At 42.7% G+C, this 18,323-nt stretch overlaps 1 pseudogene; it reads right to left on the bottom strand.

The window, feature by feature from the left end:
• Positions 1-383: 383 nt before the first annotated feature.
• On the bottom strand, positions 384-476 carry LOC121006593 (annotated as a pseudogene).
• Positions 477-18,323: the final 17,847 nt, after the last annotated feature.

Here is an 18,323-nt window from a genome sequence, read left to right as displayed (position 1 = left end):
TGTAAAAGTGCACACAGTGAACACAAAAAATAAATAAAGTGAATGTGTGCCATTACGGCCCGGACATTCGACCGGAATTATAAAAATTCCTCATATTTTCAGGGCCGAAGCCGAGCGAATAGAGGTGTGTGCGCTAAAAGTGTAAGAAAGAAAAGTGCTCGTGCAAATGTGCCATCACTCTGTGGGCCAGGGACGATCCCAGTGAGTTCAGGCACCCCAGGGTCACAGCTCCTGGGGCACTATGCACTTTGGGCTTTCAACACAACCCAGCCTCATGGCATCGATCAGTGGTTCTCTGTCCAGCTCAACATCCATGGGTTGGATAACCACTCCTCCCCATAGATGAAGTACAGTGCAGCTGCACTGAAGGACAGGTACTACACAGTGGTTCTCTGCTCTACATCCCGGGAGTAAACTCTACCAGACGGATAGTACAGTTACTACACTTGATCTTAGCCAAAAGGCCGAGAAGCGAACTTAGTAGAGTTGAGTTGATAAATATGCACTTACCTAGTTCTCAGAGATTTAGAAATTGCCTTAGTATTCATCCTCCGGACCAAGAAAGGAAGAGTTCCCAGGAACATAGAGAAAAGAACACAGCAACCACCAATGACACACACTAGCTGGAATGTTGTGAGGGATGGTCGGCAGCACTCCCCACCATAACATAAAGAATTCATCTGCTGGCACCTATAACAAGGAAACATAGGGAATAAAAAAGTAGGTGCCCCCAGTAAATGTTTTTCTCTATGGTTTACATCAATAATCAATATACATATACAAGTCCAAGCGCAATATATTTAGTATTTCCCTTTTGAAAAATGCCACTATAGTGCACAAATAAGGGTTCAGGAACAACTGGATTCCCTTTTTAGGACTTCCCTTTTATGGATTTTATTAAAGGGGATGTTTGGTTTACACATTTTTTCAAGTGGGCACAAAGAAGGAGTTAGTATAACATAAAAAAAAACTCTTACTCAACTTTTAAATGTCAAGCAGAGTAGGGGGTGCATTCCGTGTTTGGTCCGTGTGTCCATTTATTGCCCTATGTGTGTCATCCGTATTCCATGTACACTGTTAGGCTGAAAATGAATTTCCAGATAATCTCCTCACAATGATTTGTGAAAACCATTGACCTACTATGGATGACATCTATGCTATGTCCGTGGTTTTCATAAACTATGGCTACTTTCATATGAGTGTTTTTGCTGGATCCGGCAGGGATCAGCAAAAACCCTTCCGTTAGGATAATACAACCGCCTGCATCCGTTCTGAACGGATCCTGTTGTATTATCTGTAAAATGACCAAGACAGATCTGGCAATAAAACCATTGTAATTCAATGGGTGCCAGATCCGTTTTCTTTCGTGTCCGAAAAAACTGATCTGGCACCATTGACTTACATTGTGTTTCCGTCTTGATCAGTATCCCATGACGCACACAAAAATGTTTGCAGCGGTTTTGTGTCCGACATGGGAATGCAACCAAATGGTACAGGAATGCATTCTGGTGCACCCCGTTCCGTTCAGTTTTGCCCCCATTGACTATGAATGGGTACAAAACGGAAGCGTTTTCCTCCAGTTTTGAGCTCCTATGATGAATATGAATACCGGAAAGGAAAACGCAGATGTGAAAGTAGCCTATAATGTAAGTAAGAGATCTGTAATAGGGTATGCTTCCACAGTCTGTGGAAAAGCACTGATGTGTGAATACACACATTAAATTTAATGGACATGTCAGCCATCCGTGGAGAACACGCAAAGCACACCTCCGTAACTCTTTATTCAGGACATGCATCTAAAAGCCAGAACAGGGAGCAGCAACAAAGAACATCTCTCGCTCTGGAAGATCTGGTCTGTCCACTCATTACAAGGACTAACCAATGATTTCAACAGGCACTGTGTAATACTTATTTCCTCTATGGTCCAACTGCTGGAAAATTATAAACTTGCTACCAAGTTCTCGTTATAGATGGTTTCTTCAAGAAGGACACACAAAGACATTATGGTGAAAATGATATACTAACCTGCACATTGCTCCCATATTTTCCACAATAACACACTGCCCATTGTTTCCACAGAAGATGCCACCAATTTCACACTGGCTTTTGCAAATGCCACCATATTCTTTATATCCCGGTTTACAATATATTCGCCCAAGATTATGAGTTAATGTTGCGTCTAATGGGCTGAATATGCCATCAAATAACTCTTTGCTGTCTGTACTTGGCTTTGCAATGTATTTACTCTTGGTAGGAGTAGGAAAAGTGCTGTAGGAAGAGTGCTGAATAGTTGCCATCGGTTGTGACAAAGTAAATTTGTGTTTTTCTTGTGCCATTTGACCATTTAAGGGTGAAGTTACAATGCTGTCTTCATGGTCCGGGCCCATGGAATTATACCTCCCACTACCTTCTGCTTGTAAGAGAATGTCACCGTCACCATGGGACCACAGATGCGTCTGAAGGTCAGTTTTGTAGGGTCCAGTATGTGTTTCTACAGGTTGAATAGTATCTGAGTATACATCTATTATGGGTATGTCCTCCAAGGGCACTACCATACTCCATAATTGTGGAATGTCTGGAGGAAGCTTATTGTCCTTTACTCTATTTCTTGTAGGAAGGACTACAACTGAAGTCTGTTTTGTACCTTCAGGAATATAATTGAAATTTTCATTTGCAATAGTCTCTATGGAGGACTCAGTTTCTTTCAGGTGATCTTCTGTAGAACTGGGTTCACTGGATGTCACCTTCCCTATATTCTCAGATTTTTTTTTTCTATGACTAGGTTGATCCAGAGCAACATGTTCTCTTAATCCATCCCATATGACTCGCTTCTGCATTTCCTCTTCATCTTTCTCTACTTGTTGAGTGTTGTAATAGTTTTCTTCTCTAAGTTGATTATACACCAGAGGGGCTTCCTGACTTACCACATTCCCATCAATTATAGGTGGTATTGGCAGATATCGAACATCTCTCCAATTACCTGGTAATTTTAGAAATTTCTCATTGGTGGGCTTAACTTTCCAATACATGGATTGTCTTTTTCCTTTTTGTTCTTTCTTTCTCCAAGATTTGGTGAAAAGGTCAGTTCTTCTAGACCTGAGGTTCTTAAGTTTGACCTCCCTGTATCCCTCATCTTTCTCTTTTCCCAACATTAAATTTGGCTCTCTGAGCTTAGCAGGCCTTTGGAGCTTGTTGCGCTTCTTTGACTGACCCTTCGTTTTGAAATATTTTTCAAGTAGCTTTTCATATTCTAACTCATGCTGTCTCTTACTCTGAGGGGTCGGAAGAAATTTGAGGTCTGTTTTTGGTGTAACTTGTGTTGTCGCATCATCCATTCTCATCCCACTTGGCAGTATGGTTTGACCACTATGAGAACTTTTCTCAACTCTGTCCAAACCATTCCTTTTAGACTTGATTCTAGTTGATGGACGTAGATGCAGGCTTAGTACTTGAAGATCAAGGTCCTTTTTTGGGGTTTTCAATGAATTTTTCATAAACTCTTTTAAAATGTTTCTCTCCTCCAGTATCTCCATGTAGGTGACTAACATATAAGGAAAATAGGAAAAGCATTAGTTCTTGGAAAAATTCATCTTAATATCAGCATCTCTGACACAAAATTAGGCTGTAAGAACACAGAAAAGCTTTAAAGAAGTTGCACAGGATTAGAAAAACATGGCTGCTTGTGCCACAAACAGTGGCACATCTGCCTACGGGACAGGTTATATGTGGTATTTCAACTTATTCCCTTTTACATCAAAGGACCCTAGCTGCAATAATAGACTCCACCCATGGACAAGTATGATGCTGTTTCTGGAAGAACGCAGCCATGCTTTCCTAGTCATGTACAAACCCTTGCTAAAAGGGTTGTCCAAGCTACAGATATTGATGAACTATCTTCAGGATAAGTTATCAATATCAGATTGGCAGGGGTCTGAGTCACGGCAGAAAGGACATAGTGACATGCCAGTTAAGTCTTCTAATGCCTTCTGCCTAATCTGAGGCAGTCCCGGTAGTCAGACACCCACCGATTAGGAAGTTATAGCAGATCCCAGTGGTATATGATCACTTCTCATAGTGGAAAAACATTGAAATGAAATGGTCCACATGTACTAATGTGATTGCAAGTTTTAAAATGCTTCAAAGTTTGGTGCCATATGGTACAGTTCGCTGCATTTTTGGTGCAATTTATGCGCATCTAGTTTTAGAAACATTCACTGTGCATAGCTTGCCAAACGTAGGCCAGATCATGCACCAAATTTTTCATCTAGCCTGAGACACTGTGGTAAAACTGGTGGATCTTTAGACTGAGTCTAAATTTCTGCTATCTATGGGATTAGTAAATCTGTCCCAATGTTTTTTATGAAGTCGATACTGGAAATTAGAACATCTAGTGCCTGGAGAATATTTTATTGTGGCCAGCAGGTGGCAGTGATCTTTAATTGCACATCTTTAGCTCATATTCTTAGCTTCCCTTTGTAGTTTTCTTCCTTTGTGCTGTCATCTATAAAATAATTTACTGGAATGACTGAGGGTTTTATGCTCCTTATAAGAATTCTGAATATATACACTACTTTATAATAGCACAGTCTTCACCTGAATGGGACGGAGCTGCAATACCAGCCACAGCCTATGGAAAAGAGTGGCACTGTTTTGTAAAAATAACTTTTTCTCATACAACCGCTTTAAAAGACAGTGACTACAAACCTTATACCATCATATACGTGCTTCATTACTCTACTACTCTAATAGAAAATAAAGTCTTTGCTTTCTGACATCAGGTCACTTAGCTATCAGTTGTTTGTTCTATATGATGGACATTATGTCCTGAATAAAAGGCAAGTAAGGGTCTCCTGAGCAGCCGCATCCTTTGCTGACAGGTTGCCCTTTATACTGTGCACACGGCAGAGAATACAGCTCTGTAATAAATGACAACCATATACTGCATCCTAGTCCCCCACTTTGACGGACTTACCTGCTCCAGCAATAAAGAACACATTTCCAAAGCAGTAAAACACAAAACTATGCAAAAACATCCTCCAAAGTAGTTCCCCTTATATGTCCTGTGCTGCTCTGTGTGTCCAGGATAAATCATCTCGGTTGAAGTCTATGAGGTCTTTATATGTGCATCATTATAACATTACTATGTACTTCATCCAACTCTCATCTCTAATTAAGATCCCTATTTTGAGCTGTGGGAAAGATCATTTGTGCCTCCCTATCTGTATTTCCCAGACTGAATGATATGTAAAGACTTATAGGAATATTTAGCAAGACTGCCGTTTTACATGCTGCTCTTAAAGGGTTGTCCACGATTTCAATATTGATGACCTATCCTCGGGATAGGTCATCAATATCAGATCGGCGGGGGTCCCACACCCAGGACCCTCCGCTGATCAGCTCTTTGAGGAAGTAGCGGTGTTCTGGTGAGCACCACAGGCTCCTTGCAGCTCACCAAGCACAGTGTCATCCATAGGATAGTGGCTGTGCTTGGTATTGCAGCTCAGCCCCATTTGCTTGAATGGGACTGAGCTGCACCTAGGCCATGTGACTGATAAACGTGAAATCACATGGCCTAGAAAGAGGCCACTATCCTGAGCAAGAGTCATCAGTATCAACTCATTTAAGCTCTTCCTTGCTTGCATCAGTTGCGGCACAATTATATAAAGGCACATACCTCTTAAAGTGAGCTTTTAGTTCTTCCTGGCTTAAGGTGAGCTTTTTGTTCTCTGCTGCGATTGGCCAGCTCACAGCCAGGGAGAAGGAGACACACGGACATCTAATGATCATGCCCTACACTGCCAGGTACTAATATTGTAATGTCAGGACCAGTGAAAGGTCCTCTTTAAGGCCTCTTGCACGCGAACGTAAGGGCTCCATGCCCATGCTGCGGGCCGCATACGGCGGTTCCACAATACACGGGTGACCAGCGGTGTGCATTCCGCATCCCGGATGCAGACCCATTCACTTGAATGGGTCCGCAAATCCAGAGATACGGAACCCCACGGAAGCACTACTGAGTGCTTATGTGGTGTTCCTTTCCGTGCTTCCGTTCCGCAAAAAGATAGAACTTGTTCTATCTTTTTGCGGAATGGACGGATCGCGGACCCCATTCAAGTGAATGGGTCTGCGATCCACATGCGCCTGCCCCACGGTCGGTGCCCGTGCATTGCGAACTGCAATTTGCGGCACGGAGCCCTTACGTTCGTGTGCAAGAGGCCTAACTCAGCTTTTTTCTAGCCTAGGATGCGCTGACTGTGCGTCCTCTGGAGAAAGTCAAGCAGACACATTAGAAGACTTAGGGTCCATTCACACGTCCGCAAAATGGGTCTGCATCCGTTCCGAAATTTTGCGGAACGGGTGCGGACTCATTCATTTTCATTGGGTCCAAAAAAGATGCGGACAGCACACAGTGTGCTGTGTGCTGTCCGCACTTCCGTTCCGCGGTCCCGCAGCCACGGACAAGAAAAGGCATTTCTATTAGGCCTCATGCACACGATCGTTCCGTTTTCCGTGATTTTCTGCGGACCCATTGACTTTCAATGGGTCCGTTGAAAACTCAGAAAATGCACCGTTTGTCATCCGCGTCCGTGATCCGTGTTTCCAGTCCGTCCAAAAAATATGACCTGTCCTATTTTTTTCATGGACAACGGTTCGCGGACCCATTCAAGTCAATGGATCCGTGAAATAACACGGAGGCACACAAGATTGTCATCCGCATCCGTTTTTTTCCTATCATTTTCAAGCCAAACTTGACTTAGATTTTTTTTTCACTTTTCATGTCTGGTGATCCTCCAAAAATCAAGGAAGACACACGGAAACAAAAACTGAAACGGATCACGGAACAACGGAACCCCATTTTGCGGACCGTGAAAAAATACTGTTGTGTGCATGAGGCCTTATAGTCTATTATTTCTATTACACTTGCGGACGTGTGAATGGAACCTTAACCTCTTAAGGACATAGGGCGTACAGGTACGCCCTTGTGCCCTGGTACTTAAGGACACAGGGCGTACATGTACGCCCTGTGTATTTTCGATCACTGCCGTGCGGCTGGCAGTGATCGGAACCCGGTGCCTGCTCAAATCATTGAGCAGGCACCTAGGCTAAATGCGCGGGGGGGTCCCGTGACCCCCCCATGTCGGCGATCGCGGCAAACCGCAGGTCAATTCAGACCTGCGGTTTGCTGCGATTTCTGAAGTTTCTGGTCCCCGCAGTCCCTGACCGCAGGGATCAGAAACTTTATATGCCAAAAAAAAAGTTTTATTTTGCCCCCCCTGCACCCCCGAATGATTTTTATGGTGGCGGGAGGTGCAGGGGGAGGGTTGCGGGCGGTGTGGGCGGTGCGGGAGGCGGGCGGTGCGGCAGGCGGGATCGCGATCCCCCGCCCGCCTCCCCTTGTATAATCGTTGGTGTCTAGTGGGGATACCAGGGTGCCAGCACATTGCTGGCACCCTGGTATAAACGGCTGACATCTGCGATGCGATGTCAGCCGTTTAACCCTTTCCATACAGCGGTCCGTACGGACCGCTGTATGGAAAAGGTTAACAGCGCAGGGAGCTCCCTCCCTCTCCCATCGGGGGGCTGCTGTGCCTTTGCAGCCCCCCGATGGGGAGGGAGAGAGCCCCCAGAGAGCCCCCCGAGAGATCCCCTCCTTACCCTTCCCCGTCTGCGAAGTTCTGAGCAGTACTGAGCAGACGGGGAAGGTTCCCATGGCAACAGGACGCCTCTCAGGCGTCCTGCTGTCCATGGTGCTGAACAGATCTGTGCTGAAAGCATAGATCTGTTCAGTGTAAGTAAAATACAGTACAGAACAATATATATTGTACTGTACTGTATTATTCAGACATCAGACCCACTGGATCTTCAAGAACCAAGTGGGTCTGGGTCAAAAAAAAGTGAATAAAAGTGAAAAAAAAGTAAAAATCAAAAAACACATTTATCACTGATAAAAAATGAAAAAAAAAAAATTCCCTACACATGTTTGGTATCGCCGCGTCCGTAACGACCTGATCTATAAAACGGTCATGTTACTTTACCCGAACGGTGAACACCATAAAAATAAAAAATAAAAAACTATGATGAAATTGAAATTTTGCCCACCTTACTTCCCAAAAAAGGTAATAAAAGTGATCAAAAAAGTCGCATGTACGCCAAAATTGTAACAATCAAACCGTCATCTCATCCCGCAAAAATCATACCCTACCCAAGATAATCGCCCAAAAACTGAAAAAACTATGGCTCTTAGACTATGGAAACACTAAAACATGATTTTTTTTGTTTCAAAAATGAAATCATTGTGTAAAACTTACATAAATAAAAAAAAAGTATACATATTAGGTATCGCCGCGTCCGTATCGCCCGGCTCTATAAAAATATCACATGATCTAACCCCTCAGATGACCACCGTAAAAAAATAAAAATAAAAACGGTGTAAAAAAAGCCATTTTTTGTCATCTTACGTCACAAAAAGTGTAATAGCAAGCAATCAAAAAGTCATATGCACCCCAAAATAGATGCCAATCAAACCGTCATCTCATCCCGCAAAAAATGAGACCCTACTTAAGATAATCGCCCAAAAACTGAAAAAACTATGGCTCTTAGACTATGGAGACACTAAAACATTTTTTTGGTTTTAAAAATGAAATCATTGTGTAAAACTTACATAAATAAAAAAAATTGTATACATATTAGGTATCTCCGCGTCCGTGACAACCTGCTCTATAAAATTACCACATGATCTAACCTGTCAGATGAATGTTGTAAATAACAAAAAAAAAACGGTGCCAAAAAAGCTATTTCTTGTTACCTTGCCGCACAAAAAGTGTAATATAGAGCAACCAAAAATCATATGTACCCTAAACTAGTACCAACAAAACTGCCACCCTATCCCGTAGTTTCTAAAATGGGTCACTTTTTTGGAGTTTCTACTCTAGGGGTGCATCAGGGGGGCTTCAAATGGGACATGGTGTCAAAAAAACCAGTCCAGCAAAATATGCCTTCCAAAAACCATATGGTGTTCCTTTCCTTCTGCGCCCTGCCATGTGCCCGTACAGCTGTTTACGACCACATATGGGGTGTTTCTGTAAACTACAGAATTAGGGCCATAAATAATGAGTTTTGTTTGGCTGTTAACCCTTGCTTTGTAACTGGAAAAAAAATATTAAAATGGAAAATCTGCCAAAAAAGTGAAATTTTGAAATTGTATCTCTATTTTCCATTAAATCTTGTGCAACACCTAAAGGGTTAACAAAGTTTGTAAAATCAGTTTTGAATACCTTGAGGGGTGTAGTTTCTTAGATGGGGTCACTTTTATGGAGTTTATAATCTAGGGGTGCATCAGGGGGGCTTCAAATGGGACATGGTGCCAAAAAAACAGTCCAGCAAAATCAGCCCTCCAAAAACCAAACGGCGCACCTTTCACTCTACGCCCCGCTGTGTGCCCGTACAGTAGTTTACGGCCACATATGGGGTGTTTCTGTAAACAGCAGAGTCAGGGCAATAAAGATACAGTCTTGTTTGGCTGTTAACCCTTGCTTTGTTAGTGGAAAAAATGGGTTAAAATGGAAAATTAGGCAAAAAAATGAAATTCTCAAATTTCATCGCCATTTGCCAATAACTCTTGTGCAACACCTAAAGGGTTAACGACGTATGTAAAATCAGTTTTGAATACCTTGAGGGGTGTAGTTTCTTAGATGGGGTCACTTTTAGGGAGTTTCTCCTCTAGGGGTGCATCAGGGGGCTTCAAATGGGACATGGTGTAAATAAACCAGTCTATAAAAATCAGCCTTCCAAAAACCAAACGGCGCACCTTTCACTCTACGCCTCGCTGTGTGGCCGTACAGTAGTTTACGGCCACATATTGGGTGTTTCTGTAAATGGCAGAGTCAGGGCAATAAAGATACAGTCTTGTTTGGCTGTTAACCCTTGGTTTGTTAGTGGAAAAAATGGGTTAAAATGAAAAATTAGACAAAAAAATGAAATTCTCAAATTTCCTCCCTATTTGCCAATAACTCTTGTGCAACACCTAAAGGGTTAACAACGTATGCAAAATCAGTTTTGAATACCTTGAGGGGTGTAGTTTCTTAGATGGGGTCATTTTCGGGTGGTTTCTATAATGTAAGCCTCGCAAAGTGACTCGAGACCTGAACTGGTCCCTAGAAATTGAGTTTTTGTAAATTTCGGAAAAATTTCAAGATTTGCTTCTAAACTTCTAAGCCTTATAACATCCCCAAAAAATAAAATATCATTCCCAAAACAATTCAAACATGAAGTAGACATATGGGGAATGTAAAGTCATCACAATTTTTGGGGGTATTACTATGTATTACAGAAGTATAGAAACTGAAACTTTGAAATTTGCTAATTTTTTTCAAATTTTTGTTAAATTAGGTATTTTTTGGTGCAAAAAAAAATTTTTTTTTTACTCCATTTTACCAGTGTCATGAAGTACAATATGTGACGAAAAAACAATCTCAGAACGGCCTGGATAAGTCAAACCGTTTTAAAGTTATCAGCACTTAAAGGGACTCTGGTCAGATTTTCAAAAAATGGCCTGGTCCTAAGGTGTAAAAAGGCTGTGTCCTTAAGGGGTTAAAGGGTATTCCCATCTGGGACTGGCTCCTATCTCCAGAACGGGACCCTTGAAGTGAACAAAGAACAGCTGTGCATGAGCGACCAACTGCTGTTCACTACTCTGCAAGTTCCAAAAGTAACAGAGCTCTGAATGGAGAGTTGGCCGCGCTTGCATGTTACGTTCTCCATTCACTGCCATAGAACTTACGAAAATAACAGAGCACGCTCGAATGGTTGTTTTCGAACTCCTATGGAAATTAATGGAGAACACGGCACACATATGCCGCACAATTTTATTAATTTCAAGGGCCCTGTTCTCTAGATAGAAGAAGGTCCCAGAGGTGGAACTGGTAAATGCAGCTTCACTGTTTCTGAACAAAAGTCTTACCCTGTACACAATAATAAGGTTTGCCGGTAATCAGCCTCCCACTAATCAACGCTCACTGGAGCGCAGGAAAGATGTGATTTCCCCTTCTTGCGCCCAAGTGAGCGCGTGCTTTGGACGTGCGTTCCAACATACGGAGCGGGCAAGGTGGCCCTCAAGCACAGGGCAGATGGAATAAGCCAGACTAGAGCATAACTCCAGCACTCACAAAGGCTGGAAGACAACTGACCTCAGACTCACAACACCAGAATATAAAGAGTCATGAGGCCACACCCAGGACACACCTAGATCCACACCAGCCAGATAGTTAACCCCTCCAGAACCAGACAGGGAAGGGAACCAGGAATATAAGGGGCTTAGCACAAACATGCTGACAAAATGACACGTTGCCCTAGGCAACCAGCATGCAAAGTAGAACTGGCTTAGTTGCCCATAGCAACCAATCAGATTCCACCTTTCATTTTCCAAAGGAGCTCCAAGAAATCAAAGGTGGGATCTGATTGGTTGCTATGGGCAACTAAGCCAGGTTTCCTTTGCACCAGTTTTGATAAATCTCCCCCTATGAGTGGCACAGCACTTTCCTAACATTGCTGCCACTTTGTTCTGGCGATTGGCAGAGATCACAGGAATGGGACCCTCACTGACTGGGTACTGATGGTGTATCATCGAGATATGCCACCAGTGTCTATCCCTTTTAACTCCAAATTCCCTGCTCATATATAGATAAAAGTTTCTGGATGTTCTCAGAACTGAAAGTGTGTGAGATAATGAGGTGATGTTTGAGGCAGGGTTTTTTCTGGACTTTCATTTGGTCATCCCATTGAAAACACGTGGTCTTTAAGGCCACGTGACCATGTGAATGTCGACCTAATAAGATACAGGTTTACCCACAATATGTTTCCGTATTCCAAGCGAACCTGTATGATATGGCGGGTGGTATCTTATGCTGAATACAGTATCTGCTGTGATTATTTCTGTAAAGAATGAAGGCTACATAAAAAAATAAAAAAAACATGTGCATTGATACAGTCTCTGTTATTATTCACTCTGATGGGATGGAATCCTTTCTTTGTCCAAAAGACGTAGCTAAATTACACTCGTAGTCGCGCAGGGCAAGGGATTTTTATGGAGATCCAGTGATGTACCGGGCTCTCCATGGAAAACCTATGTGGGGGCTTCCACCTAGCAGTGAGCCCGATCATGTCACGGCACTAATGGGCGGGCTTTAGCACTGCCCTAGCCTGTAAACCAGCTAGGGCTTCGCTAAAGCCCGCCCATTAGTGCTGGTGACGTCACCGGAAATAAAATGTAAACAAAAAAGACCTTGTCCTGCGTGATACTGAAATGCTGTGATGCTCCACTCAGAGGGGGCTGCCTGTGTGAAAACTGTGATATGTCCGGGTTCAGCTCTGAATCTGGACAACCACTTTAAATTCCAGATAGGTCGTCAGTATTTGAATGGTGGGGGTCTTACACCTGGGACTCCCCCGCCAATCAGCTTTTTGAAAAGGCACTGGCGCTTGAAGTGCAGCAGCCTTCCCACGGGACACTATGCCATACCTCCCAACTTTTGAAAAGAAGGAAGAGGGACATTACGTGCGACGTGCGCGAAGTGGCAAATTTTTTCAACGCTAGGCCACGCCGCTAACTCCACCCAAATAATAACTAAACACCTAATCCCACCCAGTATCCAAAATGCCCCCACTTAGGAATTATTCCTCCTTTATGCCACCACACAGTAGTTATGCCAGCATGTTGTCCCCTTCAAAGTAGTTATGACCAGATATATGCCCCCTCAAAGTAGTTATGCTCTGATATGTGTCCCTTCACAGTAGTTATGGCCAGATATGTGCCCCCTCACAGTAGTTATTAGGGATGAGCGAATCGACTTCGGATGAAACATCCGAAGTCGATTCGCATAAAACTCGTTTCAATACTGTATGGAGCGAGCACTCTGTACAGTATTAGAATGTATTGGCTCCGATGAGCCGAAGTTATTACTTCGCAAAGTCTTGCGAGACTTCGCATAATGACTTCAGAAATTGATTTATACTGTAAAAAACATTTCCTGAACTCGGGTTCGGTTCCTAGTGGTACCTTGGAACTGAACCCGAGTTCAGGAAATGTTTTTTTACAGTATAAACCAATTTCTGAAGTTATGTCACATACCGGGACCGCGGGACAGCCACTGAAATTTGGGACTGTCCCGCCGGATCCGGGACGGTTGGGAGGTATGCTATGCGCAGCACCTTACATTGTACATTCACTTCAATGGGGCTGAGCTGCACCTAGGAAAAGCTGCGAGAAGACTATGGCTCTACTGCAGACGCTGATGTCTTTTCAAACAGCTGACCGGTGGGGGTCCCTGGTAAAGGACCACCACTGAGGATACATCATCAGTTCAAAAATCTTGGAAAACCCCTTATAAAACATTCCTTCTCCCTTCGCCGGGATCCAGTCCATTTCAGAAAATGGTAATATTGGGGAAAATTGTTGGTTTTTATGCCACAAAAATATTTTACGCACTGCATTATTTAAATCACAAATTTGCAGTTTTCTGTGATTTTATTCCGCTCTTCAAATTTTTTAAAAGTAGGTGGTAAAGTGGGTGTGGTTAACTATGTTAATTAGGTGAATGGCAGATTCATCAGCTGCCATTTTTTAATGTTGCAAAGAGGTGCAAGGGGAGCAGTGTTCCCTGTAAGGCTACTTTCACACTCGCGTTTTGGCTTTCCGTTTGTGAGATCCGTTCAGGGATCTCACACAGGCGGTCCAAAACAGATCCGTTTGCATTCTAATGCATTCTGATTGGAAAAGGATCCGCTCAGAATGCATCAGTTTGCATCAGTTCAGCCTCCATTCCGCTTTGGAGACGGACACCAAAACGCTGTGTTGTAAAAATATTAATAGTAGAAATCCGCTCTTATCAGACTTTGTGTAAGGAAAGGTAAAAATCTCAACCGCAGTCATAGTCAGACAAAGGTGTTTTCATGTTTAGTTCTGCTGAGCACTGCGCCCTCCTGCCCCGTCTGTTCACTTTTATTGTTTACTCACAAAAGGTGTAACAATAGAAAAGGGGCCGGCCCATCACCCGACCACTTACTTCATGTAACAAGGATGCAGGAAGTGATGACATACAGGAAGTGATGACATACAGGAAGTGATGACACAGTAAGACAAGACACCATCATTTAGAATTACATAGCCAGCTAACAAACACATGTATCCTATAACCACTGGAGTGATCAATGCCAGATAAAGTTACTATGATCCTCATGCATGTTTATTTACAGGACAGGACATCCACAGGAAGATACCCACTCCAATGGTTTACTCTGACACTGAGAGACATGATGACAATACACAATATATTAGAAACACATCCTATTCTTTTGGAGTATCACAATTGGGTTGCACTAGGATGAGCTCGCGGGCGGGCGGGCCGGGGGGGGGGGGGGACGGGGACGTGCAGGGTTCTTGATACCAGCAACAGCAGCCAAAAAAAGGGGGTTGGGTGGGATTATGGGATAAAATATAATAAATTAGCAAAGATCACAGCAGATAAGTAAGATATTCTTTCTGTTTCTCTTTTTATTTTTTGTTTCAAAAATAAAGTATAATAACATACGGCAGTACGTGTGTAAACGTTTTCGGCTATGCAAAGCCTTCCTCAGACACTGTGCCGCAGTGTGATGTGGATATGATGGTGAAGAGAGGGTAAAGTTTGTGCCAATGGAAACGGAGCTATGCTCCAAATACACCAAAATTGACCCAATCTGCTGTGATCTTTGCTAATATACTACCCGGGGTGGGAACCCTATACACAGCAGCAACCGACTGTTTGCAAAAACAAATTTTTGTATAAAATATAATAAGTCAGAATCTACAGATCTAGATTTAAAGTTACTGTCCATCAGTTTGTTAGGATTGTATTAAAGGATAACTGTCGTATTATTATTTTTTTGGAGTATTGGATTGTGGTGATTAATATTACCTTGGTGGCCCTATTTCAACTTTTCACTGTTTATTCAATTACCCCTTAATTCCACATTTTTGTTGGCGCACGCAGCCTGCAAGGTCACATTACTGACAGCCAGGGACTGTAAGTAAATGATTAAAGCCAGGTCCTCCCCAGCAGCTGATAACAGTGCCTGGGCTGTGTGCACTTCTCCCTGTCCCTGTGCTTGGCAGACGCTCCCTCACTCAGCAGAGCTGGAGAATGCAGAGTGGAAGCTGCACAGACCAGGGAAGGGAGATCTGCCGTCTGCTCAGTGTATAAATGAAAGCAACATGTGGTAAGAGGACCCCTTTGTGCTGCAGGAGATTAACCCTTTAGGGGGAGGGCTCTGGTTACTGACACTTTTGGGGGGCTATTGTTACTGGCTAGTGAGGGCAGGCGGGATTAGCCTCAGGGTGAGGGCAGTGGCGGCCATCTTAACTGAATAGTGAAATTGCAGTTTTATGCAGACTGGTTGCTAAGGGCTGAATCTTATTAAATATGGGGTATGTCAGTCTAATAGTAACTGATTCTGGAATATCATGTTATTAGTAACTACATATATGAAAATTTAAATTAGGGTCTAAATGTGACAGTTATCCTTTAACATTCATTATCTATGTTTGTAAGTTCTTTTTTTATTATTTGTTTATTGGCTTTAAATGTTTTGTAACTATTTTGAAGAAAAAAAAAAAAAAAAGAAACACATCCTAATAAAATTTCCACAACAGCTGCTTGCGACGTTTTGGTGTCCGTCTGATGAAACTGAGCCAAACGGATCCGTCCTGGCACACAGTTCACTGACACCATCTTGCACAATAGAAAACGGATCCGTCCTCCATTGACTTTCAATGGTGTTCAAGACGGATCCATCTTGGCTATGTTAAAGATCATACAAACGGATCAGTTCTGAACGGATGCAGACGGTTGTATTATCTGAACGAATCCGTCCATGACGGATCCGCACAAAACGCGAGTGTGCAGGCCCGCTCACCGTTGCAGCCCGGACTTCATGTAATGGTGCTTACAAGAGGGTCCACATAGCAGCCAGAAGTAAGTTTTATATAGTAATGCCGTTCATACTGGCTCCCTGCCTGTAAGTCAGATACAGCTGACAAATAAGCAGTGAGATCCCTGATGCTGTCGCTGCTTATTGGCCAGCTGTACTTCAGCATCACCACATCTCACCTCTGGCGCGGCAGGGGTGTGTCTCCGGCTGCCGGCGCCATTGCAGTGAGGGGACAAGAGGCCTGTAGTTCTTGAGGAGAAAAGTTTGGAAATCTCCCCCAGTGTGACGACCGCGGCCCAGTGACTGCCTCAGTGACAGCACTTTGTCACCCTCGGTAAGTAGGAGAGGCTGGAAGGCCTGGTGCAGCAGTCTACATCACTTTGTGTGTGACTGTACTAGTGTCACACACACTGATATATATATATATATATATATATATATATATATATCCAAGAAAAGAAGACCACAGTACAGTAAGTCAAAAATATTAAGCAGCTTTATTCAAAAAGGTACCAGCAAAAAATACCTTTGACCGCTTGACAAAGGTGTTTTTTATGCTGAAACATTGCATCATGTGATGGATGTACGTTTTTGAATAAAGCTACTTAATATTTTTGACTTACCCCTGCGATACTCTGGTCTTCTTTTCTTGGATGTTTAACCAAACTGTGGTTCTGGTGGCAACGTGCAAAACGGGACCAGAAACTGACTGCTGGCGCTCAATATTTTATATTTAGTTGGGGGAACCCACTATTTTTTGCTATAGGGCCCCTTGATTTCTATGTACGGGGCGTGGTCAGGACTCCGTTCCTGTGCGGCGCTCGAAGCTGGCCCCGCCTCCTTTCTCATGCGCTGCTGCTACTGGAAGAGGAGAACAAGTGCAGTGCGGCAAAAGAGGAGACCTGGCCCCCGGCCAAAGTGTTGAAGTGGCGTCCGAGATCCCCAACGGCCAAGCCAAGTAATTGTAAGTTTTCATATGAAATATGTTTATGTTATACACATATAGCATCCACTGTGCCACACAATATACAGTATACCGCTACACTGTGCCACACAATATACAGTATACCTCTACACTGTGCCACACAATATACAGTATACCTCTACACTGTGCCACACAATATACAGTATACCGCTACACTGTGCCACACAATATACAGTATACCTCTACACTGTGCCACACAATATACAGTATACCTCTACACTGTGCCACACAATATACAGTATACCTCTACACTGTGTAGGGGTTATACTGTATATTGTACAGCATGGCACAGGGGTTATATTGTCAGGCATGGTGTAACCTCCATACACTTGCTGTACATTATACATTATAATCCCTGTACCATGCCATACAATATACATTATAATCCCTGCCTCATGCTGTATAATATACATTATAATCCCTGCACCATGCTGTATAATATACATAATAATGTACAGTATAATATAACCGTAATCATATACAGTATGTACAGTACAATATACATAATATATACAGTATAACACCTACACTGTGGGGTTATGTTGTATATTATACAGAATGGTGCAGGAATTATAATGTATATTGTGCAGCATGGTGTATGGATTATACTGTATATTTTACTGTATGGTGCATGGATTATAATGTATATTGTACAGCATGGTGCAGGGATTATAATGTATACTGTACAGCGGTGCAGGGATTATACTGTATATTTTACTGTATGGTGTATGGATTATAATGTATATTGTACAGCATGGTGCAGGGATTATAATGTATATTGTACAGCATGGTGCAGGGATTATAATGTATACTGTACAGCGGTGCAGGGATTATAATATATATTATACGGCATGGTGCAGGGATTATACTGTATATTATACAGGATGGTGCAGGGATTATAATGTATATTATACGGCATGGTGCAGGGATTATACTGTATATTGTACAGCATGGTGTAGGGATTATACTGTATATTGTACAGCATGGTGTATGCATTATAATATAGATTAGAAAGCATAGTGTATGGATTATAATGTATATTATACGGCATGGTGCAGGGATTATACTGTATATTGTACAGCATGGTGCAGGGATTATACTGTATATTGTACAGGATGGTGCAGGGATTATAATGTATATTATACGGCATGGTGCAGGGATTATACTGTATATTGTACAGCATGGTGCAGGGATTATAATGTATATTATACAGCATGGTGCAGGGATTATAATGTATAGTACACAGCATGGTGCAGGGATTATAATGTATTCTGTACAGCATGGTGTAGGGATTATACTGTATATTGTACAGCATGGTGTATGCATTATAATATAGATTAGAAAGCATAGTGTATGGATTATAATGTATATTACA

Source organism: Bufo bufo, chromosome 6 (genome assembly GCF_905171765.1).
Source record: "Bufo bufo chromosome 6, aBufBuf1.1, whole genome shotgun sequence".
NCBI classification, from domain to species: Eukaryota; Metazoa; Chordata; class Amphibia; order Anura; family Bufonidae; genus Bufo; species Bufo bufo.
The sequence above is the reverse complement of the archived record's forward strand: the minus strand, read 5'-3'. Positions and strand labels throughout refer to the sequence as shown.